Source organism: Rattus norvegicus, chromosome X (assembly GCF_036323735.1).
Source record: "Rattus norvegicus strain BN/NHsdMcwi chromosome X, GRCr8, whole genome shotgun sequence".
Lineage (NCBI taxonomy): Eukaryota > Metazoa > Chordata > Mammalia > Rodentia > Muridae > Rattus > Rattus norvegicus.
In genome coordinates, this window is record NC_086039.1 from 64,415,755 (window position 1) to 64,441,962 (window position 26,208).

General features: G+C 38.8%; 1 protein-coding gene and 1 pseudogene across 3 annotated transcripts in view; one reads left to right on the plus strand and one right to left on the minus strand.

Moving 5' to 3' along the window:
• Asb12 (ankyrin repeat and SOCS box-containing 12) overlaps positions 1–26,208 on the minus strand; it is a 149,393-nt gene that overhangs the window by 77,532 nt on the left and 45,653 nt on the right. Inside the window, exons 1-2 of one of the 3 annotated variants that reach the window (NM_001037367.1) lie at positions 9,964–9,973; positions 9,628–9,743 (exon numbers count right to left, since the gene is read on the minus strand). The gene's annotated coding sequence lies outside the window, so the exon portion shown is untranslated. The other 2 variants (XM_039099991.2, XM_063280265.1) reach the window with 2 other exon arrangements.
• Rpsa-ps14 (ribosomal protein SA, pseudogene 14) lies at positions 9,631–10,498 on the plus strand (annotated as a pseudogene).

A 26,208-nucleotide genomic window follows, 5' to 3' on the forward strand; every position in this document is an offset into this window, starting at 1 on the left:
TGCTGACTTTAATTCTTATTAGATAATTGTACTTAACTTGCACATTCTCTTTACAGAGGTAGGAGAAAAAAGTTTAAAAAAAAAACTTCTGAATTTCAAACTCCCAAGTACTTTCCCCAAGGAAACAGATATGGAAATGATTATTTCAGGAAGGTATGTACTATATATCCAAAGACATTAAGCTCCCTATTATTTTTACATTTATGTCACTTCTTAGAAAGTGGCTATAGCTAGCAAACACTTACAATAAAGATGATAAAGTTCAATTAATAGGTTCAAATAAAAATACAGGTGCAGTTGAAGATAGAGGAAAATATAACTTACTCTTTCACAAATCATCTAATGAGTTCTACGGAGGTGTTTTTATATACTAGTACAGGGGTAAAGAGGATCACATTTTAGGTGTTACTCTAAGAAGACAGACACAGGGGAGTAGCTCAATTTGAAGCGTGTTTGGTTAGCAAGCAGTAGGTCCTGGGTCCAATCCCCAGCACTATATAAAACTGGCCATGGTGATACAAACCAATACTCCTAGCACTAGGAGGAACAGGCAAGATGATCAGAACTTTATGTTCTTCCTGTGCAACACACGGAGGTCAAATCCAGGGGGCTAGAGACTCTTGTTTCATAAGAAAGAAAACAGACATGTCTTTTTTTAAATCCCTTGAGGGGTAGCAGGGTGAATCATTCCAAAGATGGAATATTATAACATTGGAGGCTTGAAAACAACTTAAATATTTCCTAACTTTTGACAAGAGATAGTAGAAGGAAAAGGAGGAAGAAAAGGAAGAGGAAGAGGAGGCTACTCTTCCTTTTACCTCATCTTTTTTGAGGATTTGGAATTATATGAAAAAACAAAGATCTTCAAGTATGCTAAAGAAGTCAGGTATGGAAACAAACAACAAATGAAAATTAAATATTACCAAATAAAGGAAACAAAGATTACTTTCTCTTGTAAAGGAACATTTACCAAACAATTCAAGAAAGACATCTGACTGAGGCCTTAGATTTAACAAGCTTATTTATTGCTTGAAGTTCTTCTTTTATAAATATTTTAATTTGGTGGCACCAAAATCAAGTCATCAAGTGAGAATTTCTAGTCTAGCATGCTGTAACAAAGGTGTTGAATAATATACTGAACAGAGGTGTCACGTTTCATGTGCTAAGAAATCATGGCTTAAGGAAAGTTGTTTAAAAGAGCTTGCCTGCATCCTAATTGTATTGCTTGTTGGGACATGTTGCACATTAACAATAGTTTTTGCATTTTTCTTGTCAGGCCAAAAACAGATTATGGTCGATGATATTGAAAAACATTGGCAGTTATTTTTTTCTTTTTATTGGTTCTGCTTCCTCCTATCACAAGAAGAAACATGTAATCCTCACTCTTTGACCCCTTGAACTTTTATGGAACAACTGTTCCAATAATGAACCTTATCAGCCTTGTAAAGTGATAGGTGGGATAACAAACAGCTCTGTCAATAAAATACAAAAAAAAACTGAGCAATTATTTTGAGGAATGGGGATAACAAAATGGATGGGAGACATGATCATAAAAAACAAAAGGAATCAAGTGGCAGTAGGTTAGTGCTCAGGAGTAAGGGATTGACAACGAGAAGGGGGAGACTGAAAGAAGTAGGAATGTCTGTATTATGAAGTGTCCAGTTACATTCCCTTTATCTTCTAGAGAGGAACTGATTGATGGTAGGGGTAGTAACAATGGGAAAATCATAAAGATTATAGACAACAGGCAACACTAGAAGGAAATATCTATTAGCTATCTACTAAGTACATAGCAAACTGCATCAATGTATTCAACTTTCAAAATACTGGCATTACACTGAACAACCTGAGGATAGACCCTACTAGTGATGAACAACTTCTCTCCGGAGGCCATGTGATGGAATACAATCCAAAACACGGAAAAGAAGCAGAGAGACACCCTGAGACCACAGGACAGACTGCCACTTCTGCACATCTCTGCCCACATCCCTGGTCCAAGGGGAAAGTGCACAGTGCCTCTGGACACAGGAACATAGGAACATTCAGCTGCGGGTATCTGTGGTTCTGGTCTGCACCCAGGATGGAACTGAACCGGCCAAACGGCTCCCTGAACCCAAATCCAGTGGGGAAGAGAGCTGGACCCTTAGAAGTGTGGACACTCCTGAGAAGCGAGAGGACACTCCCTCTGCCCACATTCCAGACCCAAGAGAGAAACACCTAGTGCCAATCGTGCCCCTGGGTGCAAGGACCTAGGAGCAATCAAAGGCAGGACCCTTCTGATCCCTGCCCATGCCTAGAGTTGGAAGACCATTTCCAGGAGTGGCTACACACCTCAGAGCAGAGGTAAAACCCACTTTTCTACTACCAAGTGACCTGCTTGGTGGATTCAGGATACACAGAGGCAGAAGTCCTCTGGGTCAGAGCACTTCCTGTTCCTGGCTCTGCCTGGAAGTGAACTGATACCATCCCACAGTTCCCTGCACCCAAATCCCATGGGGAAGAGAGCTGAACACCCAGGAATGCAGACATCGTGAGACCACAGGACAGACTGTCACTTCTGCACACCTCTGCCCACATCTCTGGAACAAGGATAAAATGCACAGTGCCTCTAGACAAAGGAATATAGGAACAGTCATCTGCCAGTACCTGCCGTTCTGGTCTGTGCCCAGGATGGAACTGAACTGGCCAAAGAGCTCCCTGAACCTAAATCCCATGGGGGAGAGAGCTGGACCCTCAAAAGTATGGACAATCCTGAGATGTCAGAAGAGACTACCCCCTGCCCACATTCCAGACCCAAGAGGGAATCGCCTAGTGCCAACTGTGTCCCCTGAGTGTAAGGCAAGGACCTAGGAGCAATCAGGGGCAGGACCTTTCTAATTCCTGCCGGTGCCTACAGTTGAAAGACAGTCACCAGGTGCGCCTACACACCTGAAATCAGAGCACCTGTTCTCAGAAAAGGCTGAAAGAAAACAGGAAAACAATTCTACAGCAGTGCTGACACAGAAGCCTACAGGGGGGTCAAGTCACTCTCAGAAACAGCAAGACAAGCAAACACTAGAGAAAATGGCTAGAGGCAAGCACAGGAACCTAAGCAACAGAAACCAAGATTACTTGGCAACATCAGAGCCCAGTTCTCCCACCAAAAAAAAAAAAAAATACTGGGTAAGCAAACACACAGGAAAAGCAAGATTTGGATTTATAATCACATTTCATGATAATGATGGAGGACTTTAAGAAGGACATAAAAAACTCCCTTAAACAAATGCAGGAAAAAAACAAGTAAACAAATAGAAGCCCTTAGAGAGGAAACACAAAAATCCCTGAAAGAACTACAGGAAAACACAAACCAAACAGATGAAGGAACTGAACAAAATCTTTCAGGATTTAAAAATGGAAATAGAAACAAAGAAGAAAGCACAAAGGGAGACAACAATGAATATAGAAAACCAACGTAAGAGACAAGGATTCGTAGATATAAGCATTACCAACAGAATACAAGAGATAGAAGAGAGAATCTCAGGGGCAGAAGATACCATAGAAAACATCAACACAACTGTCAAAGATAATGTAAAATACAAAAAGCTCCTAGCTCAAAACATACAGGAAATCCAGGACACAATGAGAAGATAAACCTAAGGATAATATGTATAGAAGAAAGTGAAGACTCCCAAGTTAAAGGGCCAGTAAATACATTCAACAAAATTATAGAAGAAAACTTCTCTAATCTAAAGAAAGTGGTGCACATAAACATACAAGAAGCCTACAGAACTCCAAATAGATTGGACCAGAAGAGAAATTCCTCCCAACATATAATAGTTAAAACACCAAATGTACAAAACAAAGAAAGAATATTAAAAGCAGTAAGGGAAAAAGATCAAGTGACATATAAAGGCAGTCCTATTAGAACTACACCAGACTTCTAACCAGAGACTATGAAAGCCAGAAGATCATGGACAGATGTCATACAGACCCTAAGAGAACACAAATGCCAGCCCAAGCTACTGTATCCAGGAAAAGTCTCAATTAACATAGATGGAGAAATCAAGATATTCCATGACAAAACCAAATTTACACAATATCTTTCTACAAATCCAGCCCTACAAAGGATAATGGATGGAAAACTCCAACACAAGGAGAGAAATGACACTGTTACAGAAAGCATGAGTATAATATCCTTGCAATGAAATGAAAAGAGAGACACACAAACATAATTCCACTTCTAACGATGAAAATAACAGGAAAGAACAATCACTATTCTTTAATATTTCTCAACATCAACAGACTCAATTTCCCAATAAAAAGACATAGACTAACAGATTGGATACATAGAGAGGACACAGCATTTTGCTGCATTCAGGAAACACACCTCAGCTACAAAGACAGACACTACCTCAGAGTAAATGGTTGGAAAACAACTTTCCAAGCAAATGGCCCAAAGAAACAAGCTGGAGTCCCATTCTAATATCAAATAAAATTGACTTTCAACCAAAAGTCATTAAAAAAGATAAGGATTCATCAAAGGAAAAATCCACCAAGATGAACTCTCAATCCTAAATATCTATGTTCCAAATACAAGGTTACCTACATTCATAAAAGAAACCTTACTAAAGCTCAAAGCACACATTGCATCTCACACAACAGTAGTAGGAGATTTCAACACCCCACTCTCATCAATGGATAGGTCATGGAAACAGAAAGTAAACAGAGACATAGAGAAACTAAAAGAACGTATGAAACAAATGGATTTAACAGATATTTATAGAGCATTCTATACTAAAATAAGAAGGATATACCTTCTTATCAGCACCTCATAGAACCTTATCCAAAACTGACCAAATAATTGGTCCCAAAGCAGGCCACAACAGATGCAGGAAGATAGAAATAATCCCATGCATCCTATCAGATCACCATGGACTAAGACTGGTTTTCAATAACAACAATAAGAACAGAAAACCCACATATACACGGAAGTTGAACAACACTCTACTCAATGACAACTTAGGGAAGGAAGAAATAAAGAAATTAAAGACTTCTTAGAATTTAAAGAAAATGAAGATACAACATACCCAAACTTATGGGACACAATGAAAGCTGTGCTAAGAGGAAAACTCATAGCTCTGAGTGACTGCAGAAAGAAACTGGAAAGAGCATATGTCAGCAGCTTCATCACACCTAAAAGCTCTAAAACAAAAAGTAATAAATAAACCCAAGAGGAGTAGAAGGCGGAAATAATCAAACTTAGGTCTGAAAACTACCAAGTAGAAATGAAAAGGAATATACAAAACATCAACAAAACCAGGAGCTGGTTCTTTGAGAAAGTCAACAAGATAGATGAACCTTTAGCCAGACTAAGCAGAAGTCACAGAGAGTGTATCCAAATTAACAAAATCAGAAATGAAAAGCGAGACATAACAATAGAATCTGAGGAAATAAAAAAAAATCATCAGATCCTACTACAAAAGCCTATATTCAACAAAACTGGAAAATCTGGAGGAAATGGACAATTTTCTGGACAGTTACCAGGTACCAAAGTTAAATCAAGAACAAATAAACCATCTAAACAACCCCATAACTCCTAAAGAAATAGAAGCAGTTATTAAAAGTCTCCCAACACAAAAAAGAGCTGAGGACCAGATGGGATTAGTGCAGAATTCTATCAGACCTTCATAGAAGACCTCATACCAATACTGTCCAAACTATTCCACAAAATAGAAACAGACAAAGCAGTACCAAATTCCATCAATGAAGCCACAATTACTCTTATACCTAAACCACACAAAGACCCAACAAAGAAAGAAAACTTCAGACCAATTTCCCTTATGAATATCAACACAAAAATACTCAATAAATTCTTGCAAACTGAACTCAAGAATACATAAAAATGATCATCCATCATGATCAAGTAGGCTTCATCCCAGGTATGCAGGGATGGTTTAATAGACTGAAATCCATCAACGCAATCCACTATATAAACAAACTCAAATATAAGAACCACATGATCATTTCATTAGATGCTGAGAAAGCATTTGACAAAACTCAACACTCCTTCATGATAAAAGTCTTGGAAAGATCAGGAATTCAAGGCTCTTACCTAAACTTAGTAAAAGCCATATACAGCAAACAAGTAGCTATCAAACAAGTACAGCAAACAAAGTAAATGGAGAGAAACTTGAAGCAATCCCACTAAAATCAGGGACTAGACAAAGCTGCCCACTCTCTCCCTACTTATTCAATATAGTTTTCGAAGTCCTAGCCAGAGCAATCAGTCAACAAAAGGAAGTCAAAGGGATACAAATTGGAAGGGAAGAGGTCAAAATATCACTATTTGCAGATGATATGATAGTATATTTAAGTGACCCCAAAAGTTCTACCAGAGAACTACTTAACCTGATAAACAACTTCAGCAAAGTGTCCATCTCAAGATGGAAAGGTCTCCCATGCTCATGGACTGGCAGGATTAATGTAGTAAAAATGGCCTTTTCCCCAAAAGCAATCTACAGATTAAGTGTAATCCCCATCAAATTCCTAGTCAATTCTTTATAGAGATAGGAAGAGCAATTTGCAAATTCATTCCCAATAACAAAAAACCCAGGATAGCAAAAACTATACTCAACAATAAAAGCACTTCTGGGGGAATCACCGTCCCTGACTTCAAGCAATATTACAGAGCAATAATCATAAAAACTGTATGGTATTGGAACAAAGACATGCAGACAGATCAATGGAACAAAATTGAAGACCCAGAAATGAACCCACACACCTATGGTCACTTGATCTTTGACAAAGGAGCTAAAACCATCCAATGGAAGAAAGATAGCATTTTCAACAAATGGTGCTGGTTCAACTGGAGGTCAGCATGTAGAAGAACGCAAATCGATCAATTCTTATCACCATGTGCAAAGCTTAAAACCAAGTGGATCAAGGACCTCCACATCATACCAGATACACTCAAACTAATAGAAGAAAAAGTGCAGCAGAGTCTCAAACATATGGGCGCTGGGGAAAATTTCCTGAACAAAACACCAATTGCTTATCCTCTAAGATCAAGAATCGACAAATGGAACCTCATAAAATTGCAAAGCTTCTGTAAGCCACCGGAAACTGTCATTAGGACAAAAGGGCAACCAACAGATTGGGAAAAGATCTTTACCAATCCTATATCTGATAGAGGGCTAATATCCAAAGTATACAAAGAACTCAAAAAGGTAGACTCCAGAGAGCCAAATAACCCTATTAAAAATGGGGTACATAGCTAAACAAAACATTCTCAGCTGAGGAATATCGAATGGCCAAAAACCACCTAAAGAAATGTTCAACATCCTTCATCATCAGGGAAATGCAATTCAAAACAACCCTGAGATTCCACCTCACACCAGTCAGAATGGCTAAGATAAAAATCTCAGGTGACAGTAGATGCTGGCTAGGATGTGGAGAAAGAGGAGCACTCCTCCATTGTTGGTGGGATTGCAAACTGGTACAACCACTCTGGAAATCAGTCTGGAGGTTCCCCAAAAAATTAGACATTCCACTGCCTGAGGACCCAGCTATACCTCTCCTGGGCATATACCCAAAACTCCAAAATGTAACATGCTCCACTATGCTCATAGCAGCCCTATTTATAATAACCAGAAGCTGGAAAGAACCCAGATGCCCATCAACAGAGGAATGGATTAAAAAAATGTGGTACATCTCCACAATGGAGTACTACTCAGCTATCAAAAACAATGACTTTATGAAATTCATAGGCAAATGGAATCAAGTAGAAAATATCATCCTGAGTGAGATAATGCATTATAGAAAAATACATTTGGTATGTACTCATTGGTAAGTGGATATTAGCCCAAAAGCTCGAATTACCCAATGTGCAATCCACAGACCACAGGAAGCTCAAGAAGGATGACCAAAATGGGGATGCTCCCCCTCCTTCTTAGTGGAAAATATCCATAGGAGGGGATATGGAAGCAAAGTTTAGAGCAGCCACTGAAGGAACTGCCATTTAGAGCTGGCCCCACATGTGGCCCATACATATATATATATATATATATATATATATATATATATATATATATATATATATATAGCCACCAAAAGTAGGTAAGTTTAATAAAGCTAAAAAGTGCATGCTGAAAGGGACTGGATATAGATCTGTCCTGAGAGACACATCCAGAGCATGTCCAATACAGAGGTCAATGCTAGCAGCAAACCACTGAATTGAGAACTGGACCCCCTTTGGGGGAATTAGAGGAAGGTTTGAAAGAACCGAAGGAGCTTGCAACCCCATAAAAACAACAATGCCAACCAACCAGAGCTTACAGGGACTAAGCCACTACCGAAAGACTATACATGGACTGACCCAGGGCTCCAACTGCATATGTAGCAGAGAATAGTCTTGTTGGGGCACCAATGGAAGGGGAAGCCCTTGATCTTGCCAAGGTTGGACCCCCAGTGCAGGGGAATGTTGACGGGGGCAGTAAAGGGGTTGGATGAGGGAAGGGGATTGGGACTTATGGACAGGAAACTGGGAAAGGTAATAACATTTGAAATGTAAGTAAAAAAATCTAATAATAAAAAAGAAAAAAGAAAAGAAGCAGAATAACGAATAACGGTGCAGCTCTACCATTATCAGTTTACCTAACTCTCAGTGATGACCAATGTTATTACCAGAAATATATAGTCACATCTGTAGACAACAACCATCCTTTGGTAAGATAACATGGGGTTTCTACAAAACTTAAAGCATAATAATGCTAAACCAGTAGAAAGCAAATCAGCATTAGGAAATTTTTGTCTGTCTCACCTCTCTCTCTCTCTCTCTCTCTCTCTCTGTCTGTCTCTGAGTTAATTCATTTCAATTTTATGTGTATGAGTGTTTTGCTTGCATGTGTGTATATATGTGCCACATGTATGCCTGGAAGAGGTCATTGAATCCCCTAGTACTCGAATCACAGAAAAGCTATAGGAAGCAATGTGGATGCTGGGAACTAAGCCTGTGCTCTCTGTGGAGCAGCAAGTGCTGTTAACAACTGAGCGTCTTTCCAATCCTTTTTCTTTTGAGTTATAAGATCAATGGCTTTAGTAGATCAGGTCAGAATAAATGAGTAGAAGTATACTCTGATAGAGTTTGAAAGTCATAGAATTTTTTTACAGAGGACAAATAAAATTTCCTTTTCTACCAAATTACCTATTTAAATGCTTAGGAATTAGTAAATATGCTTATTAATTTCAATGTGATCTACATTATCTATTTAATCCATAGAAAAGTTTTTGAAGGTATAATCATCCAAGTTTCAGAATGAAGAAATCCAAATTCTGAGAAGTGAATTTCTTTTTTTTCTTTTCTTTTCTTTTTTTCAGAGCTGGGGACCGAACCCAGGGGCTTGCGCTTGCTAGGCAAGTGCTCTACCACTGAGCTAAATCCCCAACCCCGAGAAGTGAATTTCTTATTTGAGGTCACCTTTGGATCATGGAAGACAATTCTAGATACATCCTTCTTTCTCTTACAAGTTTAACAACTTTAAATCTAGACTTAAAATTTAAGTAGAAATGGGAAACCTTTCTGCGCTACCTGGGAACCGGTCCATATGGTGTTCATCTTGGTTCCCATCGTAACTTAAAAGGGAAACTTACACAATGTCTGGAGCCCTTGACGTCCTACAGATGAAGGAGGAGGATGTTCTCAAATTCCTTGCTACGGGAACCCACTTAGGTGACACCAACCTTGAGTTTCAGATGGAGCGGTACATCTACAAAAGGAAAAAAAATGACTGAATCTATATCATAAACCTGAAGGGGACCTGGGCGAAGCTGTTGCTCGCAGCTCGCGCTATTGTTGCCGTTGAGAACTCTGTGATGTCAGCACTATCTCCTGGAACCCTGGCCCACGAGCAAACTGTACTGAAGTTTGCTACTGCCACAGGAGCCACTCTAAGTGCTGGCCTTTTCACACATGGGACTTTCACTAACCCAATCCAAGTAGCCTTCAGGGAGCCACAGCTTCTAGTGATTAACTGAGGCCCTCACAAAGGCCTCTTATGTCAACCCGCCCACCATTGTTCTGTGTGATACAGATTCTCCCCTGCACTATGTGGACATCCCTATCCCATGCAACAAGGGAGCTCAGTCAGTGGGTCTGATGTGCTAGATGCTGGCCCGGGAAGTACTCTGCATGCAAAGTACTATCTTCGGTGAGCATCCATGGGTCGTTGTGCCTGATCTTTACTTCTACAGAGACCCAGAGGAAATTTTGAAGGAGGAGCAGGCTGCTGCTGAGAAGGCTGTGACTAAGGAATTCCAGGATGAGTAGACCTCACCAGCATCTGAGTTCACTCCTGCTCAGCCTGAGGTGGCCGACTGGTCTGAGGGTGTACAGGTGCCCTCTGTGCCCACCCAGCAGTTCTCCACGGAAGACTGGAGTGTGCAGTCATCCACTGAGGACTGGCCAGCAGCTCCCACAGTGCAGGCCACTGGGTGGGTTGGAGCCACCACTGAGTGGACCTGAACTGCTCTGCATTCACCTGAGCAAAGGGAAAAAAGGTGGAAGGAAAATAAAGTTCCTAAAAGCTAAAAAAAAAAATTACAATAAAGCAAAAAAAGTAGGAAGATTACTCTTCATGTCAAAGCTGAGAGGAGAGAGAGAGAGAGAGAGAGAGAGAGAGAGAGAGAGAGAGAGAGAGAGAGAGAGAGAAATGGTAAAAGAAAATATACCTAGAACCATAGTTGAGGAGTAGACTTTTAAATTATCCTCTTATCCATTTTGCTGGAACCTTGATGTGTTTTTTTTTTCAATTCTTTGGACTTGTTGCTCTATGTCTGAAATGGCCTTGTAGCCAACAGTCTTTTCTTCTCATTCCTTGTGAAGTCTAAGTTCTCCATTCATTTGGAGATGTCGTCTCTGAAATTTTCAATCACATCTACAAAAGCCAGGCAGATGCAGGTATCACACATATATTCCCAGAAGGAATATTTTCCTTTTCTTTTTTGAGGCAGGGTTTCCTTATGTAATCCAGTCTGGACTGGAAATCACAAGCCTTTTTTTCAGCCTCCTAAGTGGTAAGGTAACACGTGGAATACTAAGGAACATTTTCCTTCTTTTATTACGTGTGTGTGTGTGTGTGTGTGTGTGTGTGTGTGTGTGTGTGTGTGTGTGTTTTCCTTCTTTTATTACGTGTGTGTATGTGTGTGTGTGTGTGTGTGTGCGCGCGCGCGTGTGTGTGATTATTCTGTCCTCCCACCCATTCTCATCTCCCTCCCATTCCTATCAACTTCCCACTCCTCCTACCAGCCCTTTCCCCACTTCCTAGATCTATCAGCTGTGGCACTTACACAAAGCTCAGAGAACAATTACATAGTTCATTCTCTGCTTAGACCATGTGAGTCTCAATGATGAAACTCAGATCATCAGGGTTCGGAGTAAGTACTTTTACCCATCTTGGTAGCACCAAGAAGAAATTTTATAGATTAAGTGCTTTGTCAAAAACTCTCTCCCTAAAAAGGTTTTGGAGAGGCAAAGTAACCAAATGAAAACCCCAATCGGTTCTACTTACCACTGCTGAACTATGTTCTACTGGTACATTTATGGAGAAGGTGAGTCAGTCAGTGCCTTGAACTCCTAAACATATATGTTCCAAACACCAGTATGTTCAATTGCATAAAAAAATTACTAGATTTAAAGATACACATCGACACCAACACAATAATAGTAGGGATTTTAATACCCCACTTTTCCTAATGGTCACTACTACTACCTACTGGTGATCGCACTAGATTCCAATGGGGAGTATCAATCCAATGTTCCCTTAGATGTTCCTGATTAAATTAAATGGATCATACAATAGAGCCAAAAGTCATAGATTTGGGGAAGGAACTGGTAAAGGTGAGGAGGGTGTGATAGGAAAAGAGGTAAAAGAGAGGATGTAAGGAGACAGTAACCAGAATGTATCACTCATATATATTTATATGTTATATACGTTTATGTTAATGTATAATTTTCAAAGACAGAAACATAATAAAACCTCTTGATAAGATAATAAGAAGCAATATATCAAATATCGAGGAACCAAAATCCTACTGGTCAACAAGAGCTATGTAAGTGTGGGTAGTAAACCACTGATCATCAAGATCAAGAACCAAGCAAGCAACATGACAAACTTCTAGACATGATGGAAGGAGGCTAGAAAGAACTTTATCAATCTGATGAGTTATGTGAATATTTCTCTCATATCCAGATGAGTTCAGAGACCAATTCTACCATATATGAAAAGATCTAAAGCCCATCCTTTCTAAACTATTTTCTAAGATACAGAAGGAGCATTTCAAAACCACAATAGAAAACCACAACTGATCAAAATGCAGAGTTGCAGAGCCCATACATCTCAATAAAACTTCTTCACTAAAGTTTCAGAGAACATTACAGGAAAGAGAGACGAACCATTGTTAGAATCAGAGGATCAAAGAATTCACTGTGAGAGTGCATGACTTCTAGCAATGTCAGAAACTACAGACAAAGTCTCACTAGCATGAGGGCCTAAGCATGACCTGAACAAGGAGGACACCAGTAGACATGCAAATGCTGGCAGGAGAAATCTCAGGAAACCTCAGTTCTACACAAGTAACTACAGATACCTAAGGAATGCTGAGAGCAGAAGAAATAGTGTTCCCCAGGGAAGAGCACACAAATAGTTATGCAATGCCAAATAGTCAGCCCTAAAAACATATACATACAAGTAACATTATATAGAATGAACAGGTTGTATTTATGTATTTAAGAATGCACACACAGACACACATACACACAAAGACACACATGAACACACATGTATAGCAACAATTGATAAAAAAGAGGTCATGAATTTGAAAGAAAGTGAAGAGATATATGAGAGGATTTAGAGGGATAAAAAGGAAGGAGAAATGATATGATTATATTAAAATCTCAAAAGATAAAAAAATTAAATAATAATAAATAAAAGTAATTTTAAAAGAAAACTATAGAATAACACAAAATCGCTTTCATTCTATCTCAATACAGAAATCATTTGAGGAATTTCCTAACGAAAAATAAATTACCATGATCTGATCTGTGTAATTTATATATGTATACATTTTGCATATTTATATATGTATATATGTAATTTTATGTATGTATATATCTCACTATGCTCCATAAAATGTCCAGTATTATGTGTAAATCAAAATGAAAATGAATATATTTATCTGTAGTCTTTTTAATTTTAAAACATTTAATAATTTGTTACTATTTAGTAGTCCACTCTTTAAATTTTTATTTTTATTTATTCTTTAAACATGTCCTTCATGTATACACTATATCTTGATCATATCCACCCCACACTCTCTCCCCATCCAATGACCTCCATCATACCTTCTCCTTAACCCCATAACCTCCATGTTAATTTTTTTTTTTTATATCTGACAGTGAGTTTTATTAAGAAACGTTCGGGTTAAACAAAATGGGAGTTACAATTTCCAATATGGAGATCAAAGTAGATGGAGAGATTTGGGGGTTGATACAAAGTCCAAGGTGAACTCAGCTGAGGAATGTGTAGCTTTCCTTTCATCTTGGTCATCCTGTAAGCCCCTAGAAACAGTGATCACTGGGACTTTGACTATTGTCTTGTTTATTCCTTGGCCTTTTGTGTTTGTTGCCTTGTTTGTTTCTTAACATAGAACAGACCTTATTCTTTGCATGTACTTAAAATGGTATAAAAGCAGACAGGAAACAATAAATCTGCTTCACCCTCAGCACTGGCTAGAGTCATCTCATAGTGTTGTCTAATTGTCTTTGTCTTTTCAATCCTCCCTCCCTCCCTTGAGACCTGGTTGACTAAATGAGCTGGCTTGGTCACTTTTATTAGACTGATATTTTAAAATTAAGAAATCTTCATTTTGAGAGCTTCATACATGCATACAGTAAAATATGAACATGTTTACAGCCAGTTTTCCATACCAATTCTTCTCATATGTTCCCCAGCATTTCCCTTCTCAGCTTCATGTTGTTCCTGTTTTGAATAATCCAATATATCCAGTTAGTGCTGCTCATATGTGTATGAGTATGGGCCATCCATGAGCACATGAAAAATCTTTAAGTGGAACGGCTGCAACCAACCAAACAAACGAAAAAGTAGACTCTTCCTTCCCTAGCAACTGCCAGTTGACCATAGCTCTCCTTTAAGGGATGGGCCCTAGAGATCTCTTTGCCATATCAGCTGGAACCATAGCTGACATTATTTCATGCAGGGAACTAATTACTGCGAGCTGGTGAGTGCAGGACCGTGCAATTTCAGAAGACAGAGTTCCCTAAGTCTCTGTGTCTTCTAACTCTTCCACTCTTGCCACTCCTTTTCTGCAATGTTGCCTGGTCCTTTGTGTGGGGAATTTAATCTACAAGTTCCACTCAGGGCTGAGTACTCTTCTGGATCTCTTCTGTATCCTGAGCTGTTTGATACACACCTCCCTGATAACTGCTGATTATTACAAAGATATATATGTGTGTATATATATGTATATGTATGTATATATATATAACATAACATTTAACAGTATTGTACTTTGTATCATAAAGGTATAATATCAAACACTGAATCATCTAGGCTCATTCTTGAATCCATATTTAAATTTAGAGATTAGTATAAAGACAGGGAAGAGCTGATTTCCAGTAGCTCCTGACTTTTGCCTCCTCTATTCTAGGAGCTTCATCTTGTTTTGCATATCTGCTATTTTATTGTATTCATAGAACATATCTTAAACATCTAACTTTGCTTCCAATCTTTCTTTTGATTACTTGTTTTATAGTCTATTCTTTTTAAAACACTTTTTTTGCTTTTGAGTTTGGATGTACATCTTGATTCTCTACAAATACTTTTTTTTGAGATGGTCATTTTATTTTTTTTATTTTTTATTAGATGTATTTCTTTACTTACATTTCTTAAAAGTCAAAGAAAGCCTAATTTTATTGGACATACATGTGATTTTACCAGATGACTTTTTGTTTTGTCTTCATATACATAAGCAAGTTCTGTACATAAAAACACTGTTCTATTAAAGAGGTTAAGTAAACCATTATGTAGAGGGGGAAGTGGCCTCTCATTAGAACTCATGGCTAATTGACAATACAAATATTCCCACCACACACTGACTAGAACACACTTCATTCACAAGAGTAATGTTGTGAAATACACTTTGGGAAAAGCTGAATTTGGGCCAGGAACGATGTCTCTTGCTTCCGTCTGAAGGTAGAAGAATATCTAAGAGGGGAGAGAACAGACGGTGGCTCCTGTAGTGTCCCTTCTTTAGTAAAACTGTACATTCCACTACGATGAATTTCTAAGTCACTGTGTGCCTGATTTGGCATGTGTTTCAGAAACAATCAGAAAAATTTGAAAGGAAGACCTGAGCCTCTAATTTCCACTTCATGCACTTTCCCCAGGTGGTTTCTTGATTAAAAGGCCACATCGTCCCAGCTTTCTCATTTGTGCTGACACCTTTGAATATACCTGTGTATCCCCTGTAATCCTTGGTCAGCAGTAGACACTCAGAATCTAAATACATTTCTCTTCTCATACTTTATAGGGTGTGTATTAGTAATTGATGTAGTTATTTTCACCTCATTCCTGACCTGGACATTATATATTTGAATGTACTTAACAGATTGTTTTTAAATAACTTATTTTGGCTCAACTTTGAATTTTCAATTAAACTTATCATTTGATTTTTTTCTTTTTTTTGTTTGTTTTTTTATAGAATGTTAATAAAACAATTTATTTACACAAATTAATATGTAGGACACTTGAAGCCTTCCCAGTTTTTGCTAGGATAAAGAAGGTTCAGTGACTATAGTTGTTCATACTTCCTGGTAAAATTTCTACACAGTATCTTGCACAGACAGGCAGTTTCTGTACCACGCAATAATGTCACTGGTTTGCCACATACACACCAAGACTCACATGCAGACCAGGAAAATGAGATTATCTGTACATTCTATCCATCATCCAATATTGTGAATGTTACTTCCCACAAACTGAGTCATCATGATTTGTCATAAATATCATGTCCAAATAATTTCCTATTATCAACAGCCTGTTCAAAACTTTGCTCTCTTGTTTTATTGAATGAGTTTTTTCTTTGCACTTAATTGATAAGACTTCTATTACTATGATATTTTTGATGATTTATCATTCTTTGAAGGTCGTTCTGAGGTTTGCAATTGTTCCTTTCCCTTTAAAAAGCACTTTGGGACCTAACTTGCTTAACTATTTGTTATAAAATGATATTGGCAGTTTTAACACTTTTCATGCATGCACTAAGCTGTAAATACGTCCACAATCATCCAATTGATCTCACAAATGAAACCCTGCATTCCAGCCATGATCTTACCATAATCTTACCCCTAACCACACACATACCCTATGATTGCCACAGAGAACTTTTGAGTAGCTGGCATTGATATCCATAAGTAGAGTTTATATATAGCTTTTAATATTTCAGGATTTTCCAAATAATTATGATAGCTTTAAAAGTTGATTTTTTTTGTCATAGTACTAAGAAAAGCAATTAGTACAGCATTCTTCTGAGCCATTTTGGTCACAGGCACCTTTCACATACAAAACATTCTTAAAGTAATCTGTTGACAAAAGGTTGAGGAGGAGATTTTGACGAGTCAAAGCCTATGAGAAAAGAGCATTTTTTACACAGCAATAATCTTTTTTTTTCCAGGAACAAAGCACAAGTTTATAGTTTCACTGGGCACTGATGCAAACTATGTTCAATAATTTTCTGACAACTTTTGTCTTTGCTCAACAAGAAGGCTTCCTGTCACTTTTCTTTGTCAATTAGTACTCCAAGATCATTTGTAGTAGCTATAGTTTTTTTTCTGTATATATATATATATTTATATTTATATAAAAAGACCAATAATAGCAGTGTGTTATGCATCAACAGCAGCAACAGCTTTTCCAGGTTCTGCAGTCATCTGAACAAAACTGTAGAGACATCCAGCACACTCCATTAAAAAAAAAAAAGTAAAAAAACAAAACCCGAGAAAACAGCACAGTTCTGTTACTCTTGTGGTACCTGGCACCATTTTTTTTTAAATTAGCTTCTCAATCATCATCTGGAAAGAAAACATTCTGAGCAACATCATTAAAAACAGCTCTGATAAAGCACGGTCACTACTACGTATCATAAAGCAGGTACAAGCTATTTTACATCCACAGAGGTATGATACAGTACTGTCCTACATCTATAATACTAGAGGATACAATTTAAAAGGCATTATTTGAGACGTGATTCTACTTTTCCAGCAGAGGGCCCAAAGGATGGTGTGACACAGCTTTGTAAAGAAACATACTCTAGACAGGATTTCCTTTCACTAGTGGCACACTTCTAAGGATTCATTCTCTCCATGAATGTCAGCTAAAACCGTTATTAAAAAAATGAAATATCCCTAGAACAAAACCGTATAACCACCGGATTCACATGAAGATGACCTAGTGGAGACAAGCTGGACCTCACCTTACCAACAAGCTATCAAATCTGTTATGTTTAAACAGTGAGACCTCCAAGGAAGGAGATGCCAAGTAGTGCTTCAAAGCTTCGGACCACAATCAAACACAGCATCCTTTTCAACAGAAGCAGAAGCTCATCTGAATATGCTCATGAATGCTGACATCAACATTTAATCATCTCCTCACTCATCCAGGAAGAGGGGGAGATCAGTTACTACTGTACTTTAATGTGTTCAACCAAATCACCATATTACAAAAATAGCAAGCTGCCATAATAAAAAATAAGGCTCCTCTATCCAGCACCAGATAGCATCATTTTACTTTCAAGCCTAGAAATTGCACACTTGTATATAAACCAATCGAAGATGAGGATTGAGAGTTCATCTTGGTGGATTTTTCCTTTGATGAATATGAAGTGTCCTTCCTTATCTTTTTTGATGACTTTTAATTGAAAATTGATTTTATTTGATATTAGAATGGCTACTCCAGCTTGCTTCTTCTGACCATTTGCTTGGAAAGTTGTTTTCCAGCCTTTCACTCTGAGGTAGTGTCTGTCTTTGTCTCTGAGGTGTGTTTCCTGTAGGCAGCAGAATGCAGGGTCCTCATTGCGTATCCAGTTTGTTAATCTATGTCTTTTTATTGGGGAGTTGAGGCCATTGATATTGAGAGATATTAAGGAATAGTGATTATTGCTTCCTGTTATATTCATATTTGGATGTGAGGTTATGTTTGTGTGCTTTCATTCTCCTTGTTTTGTTGCCAAGACGATTAGTTTCTTGCTTCTTCTAGGGTATAGCTTGCCTCCTTATGTTGGGCTTTACCATTTATTATCCTTTGTAGTGCTGGATTTGTAGAAAGATATTGTGTAAATTTGGTTTTGTCATGGAATATCTTGGTTTCTCCATCTATGTTAATTGAGAGTTTTGCAGGATACAGTAACCTGGGCTGGCATTTGTGTTCTCTTAGGGTCTGTATGACATCTGTCCAGGATCTTCTGGCCTTCATAGTTTCTGGCGAAAAGTCTGGTGTGATTCTGATAGGTCTGCCTTTATATGTTACTTGACCTTTTTCCCTTACTGCTTTTAATATTCTTTCTTTATTTTGTGCGTTTGGTGTTTTGACAATTATGTGACGGGAGGTGTTTCTTTTCTGGTCCAATCTATTTGGAGTTCTGTAGGCTTCTTGTATGCCTATGGGTATCTCTTTTTTTAGGTTAGGGAAGTTTTCTTCTATGATTTTGTTGAAGATATTTACTGGTCCTTTGAGCTGGGAGTCTTCACTCTCTTCTATACCTATTATCCTTAGGTTTGATCTTCTCATTGAGTCCTAGATTTCCTGTATGTTTTGGACCAGTAGCTTTTTCCGCTTTACATTATCTTTGACAGTTGAGTCAATGATTTCTATGGAAGCTTCTGCTCCCGAGATTCTCTCTTCCATCTCTTGTATTCTGTTGGTGAAGCTTGTATCTACAGCTCCTTGTCTTTTCTTTTGATTTTCTATGTCCAGGGTTGTTTCCATGTGTTCTTTGTTGATTGCTTCTATTTCCATTTTTAATTCCTTCAACTGTTTGATTGTGTTTTCCTGGAATTCTTTCAGGGATTTTTGCGATTCCTCTCTGTAGGCTTCTACTTGTTCTCTAAGGGAGTTCTTCATGTCTTTCTTGAAGTCCTCCAGCATCATGATCAAATATGATTTTGAAACTAGATCTTGCTTTTCTGGTGTGTTTGGATATTCTGTGATTGCTTTGGTGGGAGAATTGGGCTCCGATGATGCCATGTAGTCTTGGTTTCTGTTGCTTGGGTTCCTGCGCTTGCCTCTCGCCATCAGATTATCTCTAGTGTTACTTTGTTCTGCTATTTCTGACCGTGGCTAGACTGTCCTATAAGCCTGTGTGTCAGGAGTGCTGTAGACCTGTTTTCCTGTTTTCTTTCAGCCAGTTATGGGGACAGAGTGTTCTGCTTTCGGGCGTGTAGTTTTTCCTCTCTACAGGTCTTCAGCTGTTCCTGTGGGCCTGTGTCTTGAGTTCACCAGGCAGGTTTCTTGCAGGGGAAAAGTTGGTCCTACCTGTGGTTCCAAGGCTCAAGTTTGCTCGTGGGGTACTGCCTAAGTCCTCTCCGCGGCGGCAGCAACCGGGAAGATCTGCGCCGCTCTTTCCGGGAGCCTCCGTGCACCAGGGTTCCAGATGGCGTTTGGTGTTTTCCTCTGGCGTCTGGATGTGCACAGAGTGCAGTTTCTTCTGGTTTCCCAGGCGTGTCCGCCTCTCTGAAGGTTTAGCTCTCCCTCCCACGGGACCTGGGTGCAGAGAACTGTCTATCCGGTCTGTCTCCTTCAGGTTCTGGCGGTGTCTCAGGCGCAGGGATCCTGCCGCTCCTGGGCCCTCCCCCACAGGAACCCAGAGGCCCTATACAGTTGCCTCTTGGGCCAGGGATGTGGGCAGGGGTGGGCAGTGTTGGTGGTCTCCTCCGCTCCGCAGCCTCAGGAGTGCCCACCCGATCAGGCGGTGAGGTCTCTCTCCCACGGGGTCTGGGAGCAGAGAGCTGCTGCGGGCCGGGATCCGCGGGTGTGGGACTTCCGGTAAACACAGGAAGTGCCCGGTCCTAGAGGAATTTTGCCTCTGTGTGTCCTGAGTTCACCAGGCAGGTTTCTTGCAGGGGAAAAGTTGGTCCTACCTGAGTTTCCAAGGCTCAAGTTTGCTCGTGGGGTACTGCCTAAGTCCTCTCCGCGGAGGCAGCAACCGGGAAGATCTGCGCCGCTCTTTCCGGGAGCCTCCGTGCACCAGGGTTCCAGATGTCCATGTTAATTTTTAACCCATTGATTCCAATTAGTGCTGTCTATATGTGCATTTGCATGTGTCTGCAGTCATCCACTGGTCCATAAAGAAACCCCAGTGTCCACATTCCTAAGGAAAGGTGACTCTCTTTTCCTTGTGAGCCAAAACTGCCCAAAATAGCTCCTCAGCCAGAGATGGAGCCTTATGAACCCCTCTCTGATCCCCACTGATGTTTTTTAACTAGCTTGATCTTGTACAGATCTTTGTGTAGGAATTCGTGTGTGCAACAGCTATGTCATGCTCATAGGACAGTATTTTGTGTAACTCCTCATCTTCTTTCTGCTTCTTTTCTACAATGTTCCCTGTGTCTAGGGAGGCTGGTGACTAATGCAAATACCTCATCTACTTAGCTAAGCACACACAGTCACTTGTTTCCACTTTTGTGAATAATAACACATCTATATTAACCACATATAACAATTTGTTTGTTTTTATTAATCAATTATTTTTTTACAACCCAAATGTTTGCCCTCCTCCTGTTATCCTCTCCCTGAGTACTTCCCACCATACCCCTGAGAATTTCCCCACCCTGGGGCATCAAGTCTGTACCGGATTAGGCACATCCTCTTCTACTGAGGCCAGACAAGGTAGCCCTCTGCTACATGTGTCAGGGGCCTCAGACTAGCCTGAGTGTGCTGTCTGGTTGGTAGCTCAGTCTCTGGGAGCTTCCAGGGGTCTGGATTAGTTAACACTCTTGTTCTTTCTGTGGGGTGACCCTCTCCTTTAGCTCCTTCAGTCCTTCCCCTAACACTTCCATCAGAGGGTGGATATTTTGTGGAATTATCATCATCATCATCATCATCATCATCATCATCATCATCATCATCATCATCATTTATTCCAGAAATACTCTGAGATATGAAGTAGGTTTCCAGGCTGTCATTTTTATAGATCTTTTTTAAAATTTACTTAAACCAATAATTTTGTTCTATCTTCATTCATAATTTCATACATAATCCTTTACTTTAAAATATTATTTTCAGGATAAATTCATGAAAACACAATTTATTGTAAGTACAAATCCAATGTGAAGATTGATGGCTTCAAGATGGCCAGCCTAATCATAAAAATTCACTGAAATGTATAGACTTGGGATCTAGATAATAACATTGTGTGATGTTATTTATTTGGAAATTCTTAACAATAAAGATTTAATAAGTTTTATAACTTATTTTTAATGTTTTAATTAAAAATATATTCTTATATATAAACACTTTCCATTACTTAACCCATTATTTTTATCTATCCATGTGTCCTTTTTTTAAATTTACAATTTGAAATAGTATTTTATGAAATCTCCAAATTAGACAGAATCATTTTCCCCAATAAAAGTGATGAGAAAAAGAAACAGAGAAACTAGTCAGGCAGTTTGACCTCAGAAAGAACCAGGCTGAATCTTGTCCATGACCAGAAGCAGGAAATGTCCTGTCTTTCCTGGGGCCGGGAATGCCAGAAGGGCAGACTGCTTTGTTATCTCTCTTCCCCTTAATGAACTTTTCTATTATCAAAGTTGAAGGGACCAGCAAACCTACTTCAAGAACAGGCCCAAGTTGTAGAACCACCTCATTCCCTCATTCCTTTCTTCATGCCTTGCCCTAGTTTCTGTGGTTGTATCACAAAGGGGTTAATAGCCACGGAATCTGAGGATTGGCTTTCCAAAGTCAAAGGAAGAAACAACAGAAAATAAAATTCGTAGACAAAAGGAAACATCATGCCTAAGACAGGATGTCTAAACATGATTTTTGAATAGATATAATAACAATCCCAGATTCTGATTCTGAAAAGTTCCAGAAAGATCCTCAGAGGGTCACTGTTTTCTCCCATCTCTGTCAGGGGCCCAGGAGATCAAAGAGAAGGCTAAAAAGAATGACTAGTTGATATATCATTTTATTCATTTGTTTATTTATATTTTCCCAGATAAAACCTTCATTTTGAAGATTTATATCACTGAAACTATGCAAACTACATCTCTAAGGGTTATGGAATATAAAACAGAGCCAAGAAAAAAAAATGAGGCTTCACTTCCCGCTGGATCTTCTTAACCTTTATGTAGGCCTGCAGGCTGGGAAGTGATCACTGATTTACCAAACTTTAAACTGCTCACAACTAGAATTTTTCCTGGCCCTCAGGACTCTGATTCCTCCCCTCCCAGACTGAGACTCCTTTTCATCTCTCAACCTTTGTGTCAGCATGAATGTAACAATCCCTCTGTTTTCCAGACGTATCTAAGTTTATAGTTGACCCTTTGTATATGTCCTTAATCTTTCCAGTTGTCATTCTGTTATAAAATGTCTATTAGGTAGCAAAAGAGTACTATACTATTCACCAGTCTGGGGCAACTGCTGAGAAAAGATTTAAAATGGTCCCAGTTTTCTTAGGACAATGGTGGATCCAAGAAGCTGTTCTTATAACTTGGGAATTGTCACCAATAATATAGGAAGGCTGAAGACAAGGTTTTTTGTATGTTTGTTTTTGTTCTGCTTTTGTTTTTTGCATTACCTGCTGGAATTTGAAAAACAGTACCTCAAAAGTCATCAAGAGGAAGGTCCCATCTCAGAAAAGCTAATTTATAAAAAACACAATGGGTTCACTTCTTGGTGAAAACAGTGAAGATATCAGAATGGAGAAAAATTTATTACCTGCAGCAAGTCATAAAGCAGTGCCACCATGAACAAAGGATGTTAGAGTATATTTATGCCTTCCCGGTGAGAAATCACACCCAGCAGTTATAGACTAATAAAAGGAAAATGTTTTAATACTAGCAGGCAACCGGTTCTGGCTGATGCACAAAGGGGAACAAACCGAGAACAGAAATCCTCCTCAACTTCTAAAGATTCACAGTGAAAGTTATGCTTTGAGCAATTAAATACATTTTAAGCTTTTGGTTTCTTTCTGCAGTTGGAAATGACTCGGTGCCACAGCTCTTTGTGCCCAGATCCTGCTGAGAGAGAGCTGGTCTCTCAAGAGTATTGACACACCTGAGAGCACAGGTAGAACTACCCCATCTGCTCAAAGTGACCTACCTTGAGGGCTCAAGACAGAATCCGAGGATCAGTCTGGGACAGGATCCTTCCCGTTTCCATCTATGCCCAGAGCTGACCCTGTGCCACAGCTCTCAGTACTCAAATCCTACTGGGAGAGAGCTGGTCTACCAGGAGTGCTGACACACAGACTTACAGGAGGATTAAGCCACTCTTTGTTTATATGTTTATTTTATGTATGGGAGTACACTGTCGCTCTCTTCAGGCACATCAGAAAAGGGCAACTGAGCCACCGTGTGGTTGCCGGGATCTGAACTCAGGACCTCTGGAAGAGCAGTCAGTGCTCTTAACCACTGAGCCATCTCTCCAGCCCCCTTGATTAAGCCACTCTTAAAGACCAGATAACTCCAGAGTTAACCAAATGGCAAGAGGCAAGTGCAAGAAACCAAAACAACTCGGCATCTTCAGAACTCAGTTCTCCCACCACAGCAAGTCCCGGATACCACAACACAAGGGAAAAGCAATTATGATTTAAAAATCTCATCTCATGATAATGATAGAGACCTTTAAGAAGAACATAAATAACCAACCCCCCTAAAGAAATCAGGACAACATGGTAAACAAGTAGAATCCCTTAAAGAGGAAATACAAAAATTCCATAAAGAATTACAGGAAAACACGATGAAACAGGTGAAGGATTGAACAAAAACCATCCAGTATCTAAAAATGGAAATAGAAACAATAAAGAAATCACAAAGGGAGACAAGCCTGGTGACAGAAAACCTATGAAAGAGATCAGGAATCATAGATGCAAGCAACACCAACAGAATACAAAAGGTAGAAGAGAGAATCTCAGGAGCAGAAGATACCATAGAAAACATTGACAAAACTATCAAAGATAATGTAAAACAGAAAAAGCTTCTAGCCCAAAACATCCAGGAAATCCAGGACACAATGAGAAGATCAAACCTAAGGTTAATAGATATAAAAGAAAGTGAAGACTTTCAAATTAAAGGACCAGTAAATATGTTCAACAAAAATCACAGAAGAAAACTTCCCTTGCCTAAAGAAAGAGATGCCCATGAACATACAAGAAGCCTACAGAACTCCAAATACATTGTACCAGAAAAGAAATTCCTCCCATTACATAACAGTCAAAACACCAAATGCATTAAACAAAGAATATTAAAAGCAGTAAGGGGAAAATGTCAAGTAACATATAAAGGCAGACCTATCAGAATTACATCAGACTTCTCACCGGAGACTATAAAAGCCAGAAGATGCTCGTCAGATATCATACAGACCCTAAGAAAACACAAATGCCAGCTGAGGCTACTATATCCAGCAAAACCCTCCATTACCACAGGTAGAGAAACCAAGATACTTCATGACAAAACCAAATTTACACAATATATTTCTACAAATATAGCCCTACAAAGGATAATAGATGGAAAACTCCAACACAAGGAGAAAAACTACATCCTAGAAAAATCAAGAAAGTAATTTTATTCCAACTAAACCAAAAGAAGATAGCCAAACAAACATAATTCCATTTCTAAAAAAATTAACAGGAAACAACAATCATTGGTCCCTAATATCTCTAAAGATCAATGGACTCAATTCCCCCAATAAAAAGACATAGACTAACAGACTGGATACATAAAGAGGTCATAGCATTTTGCTGCATACAGGAAATGCACTTCAGTGACAAAGAAAGACACTACCTCAGAGTACAAGGCTGAGGCAAAGTTTTCTAAGCTATTGGTCCCAAGAAACAAAATGGAGTAGCCATTCTAATATCAAGTAAAATTGATTTTCAACCAGAAGTTATCAAAAAAAGGATAAGGCAGGACACTTCATACATGTCAAAGGAAAAATCCAACAAGATAAACTCTCAATTTTGAATATCTATGCCCCAAATGAAGGGCACCCACATTCATAAAAGAAACGTTACTAAAACTCGAAGCACACATTGCACCTCACACAATAACAGTGGGTGACTTTAACAACCTACTCTCAGTAATGGACAGATCATAGAGACAAAAACTAAACAGAGACACAGTGAGGGTAACAGAAGTTCTGAACCAAGTAGATTTAACAGATATCTATAGAACATTTTATCCTAAAACAAAAGAATATACCTTCTTCTCAGCACCTCATGGTACCTTCTCCAAAACTGACCATATAATGAGACACAAAATAGGCCTAAAAACTTACAAGATGATAGAAATAATTCCATGCATCCTATCAGATAACCATGAACTAAGGCTGTTCTTCAAAAACAATGAAAATGACAGAAAGCCCACATCTACATGGAAGCTGAACAATGCTCTACTCAATGACAACTTGGCTAAGGAAGAAATAAAAAAAAATTAAGGACTTTTTAGAATTTAACAAAAATGAAGGCAAAACATACCCAAACCAATGGGACACAATGAAAGCAGTGTTAAGAGAAAAATTCAAAAGAAACTGTAAAGAGCACATCTGAAAGCTCTAGAAAAAAAGAAGCAAACACACCAAAAAAGGTCACACAGTAGAAAATAAAGTCAGTGCTGAAATCAACCAAGTAGAAACAAAAAAAACTATACAAAGAATCAGCAAAACCAGGGGCTGGTTCTTTGAAAAAATTAACAAGATAGATAAACCTTTAGTCAGACTAACCAGAGGGCAAAGAGACATTATCCAAATTAACAAAATTAGAAATTAAAAGGTAGATACAGCAACAGAAACTGAGAAAAAATTTTAAAAAAATCAACAGATTCTACTACAAAAGCCTATATTGAACAAATCTGGAAAATCTGTATGAAATTGACAACTTTCTGGACAGATACCAGGTACCAAAGTTAAATCAGGATCAGATAAACCACCTAAAGAGTCCCAA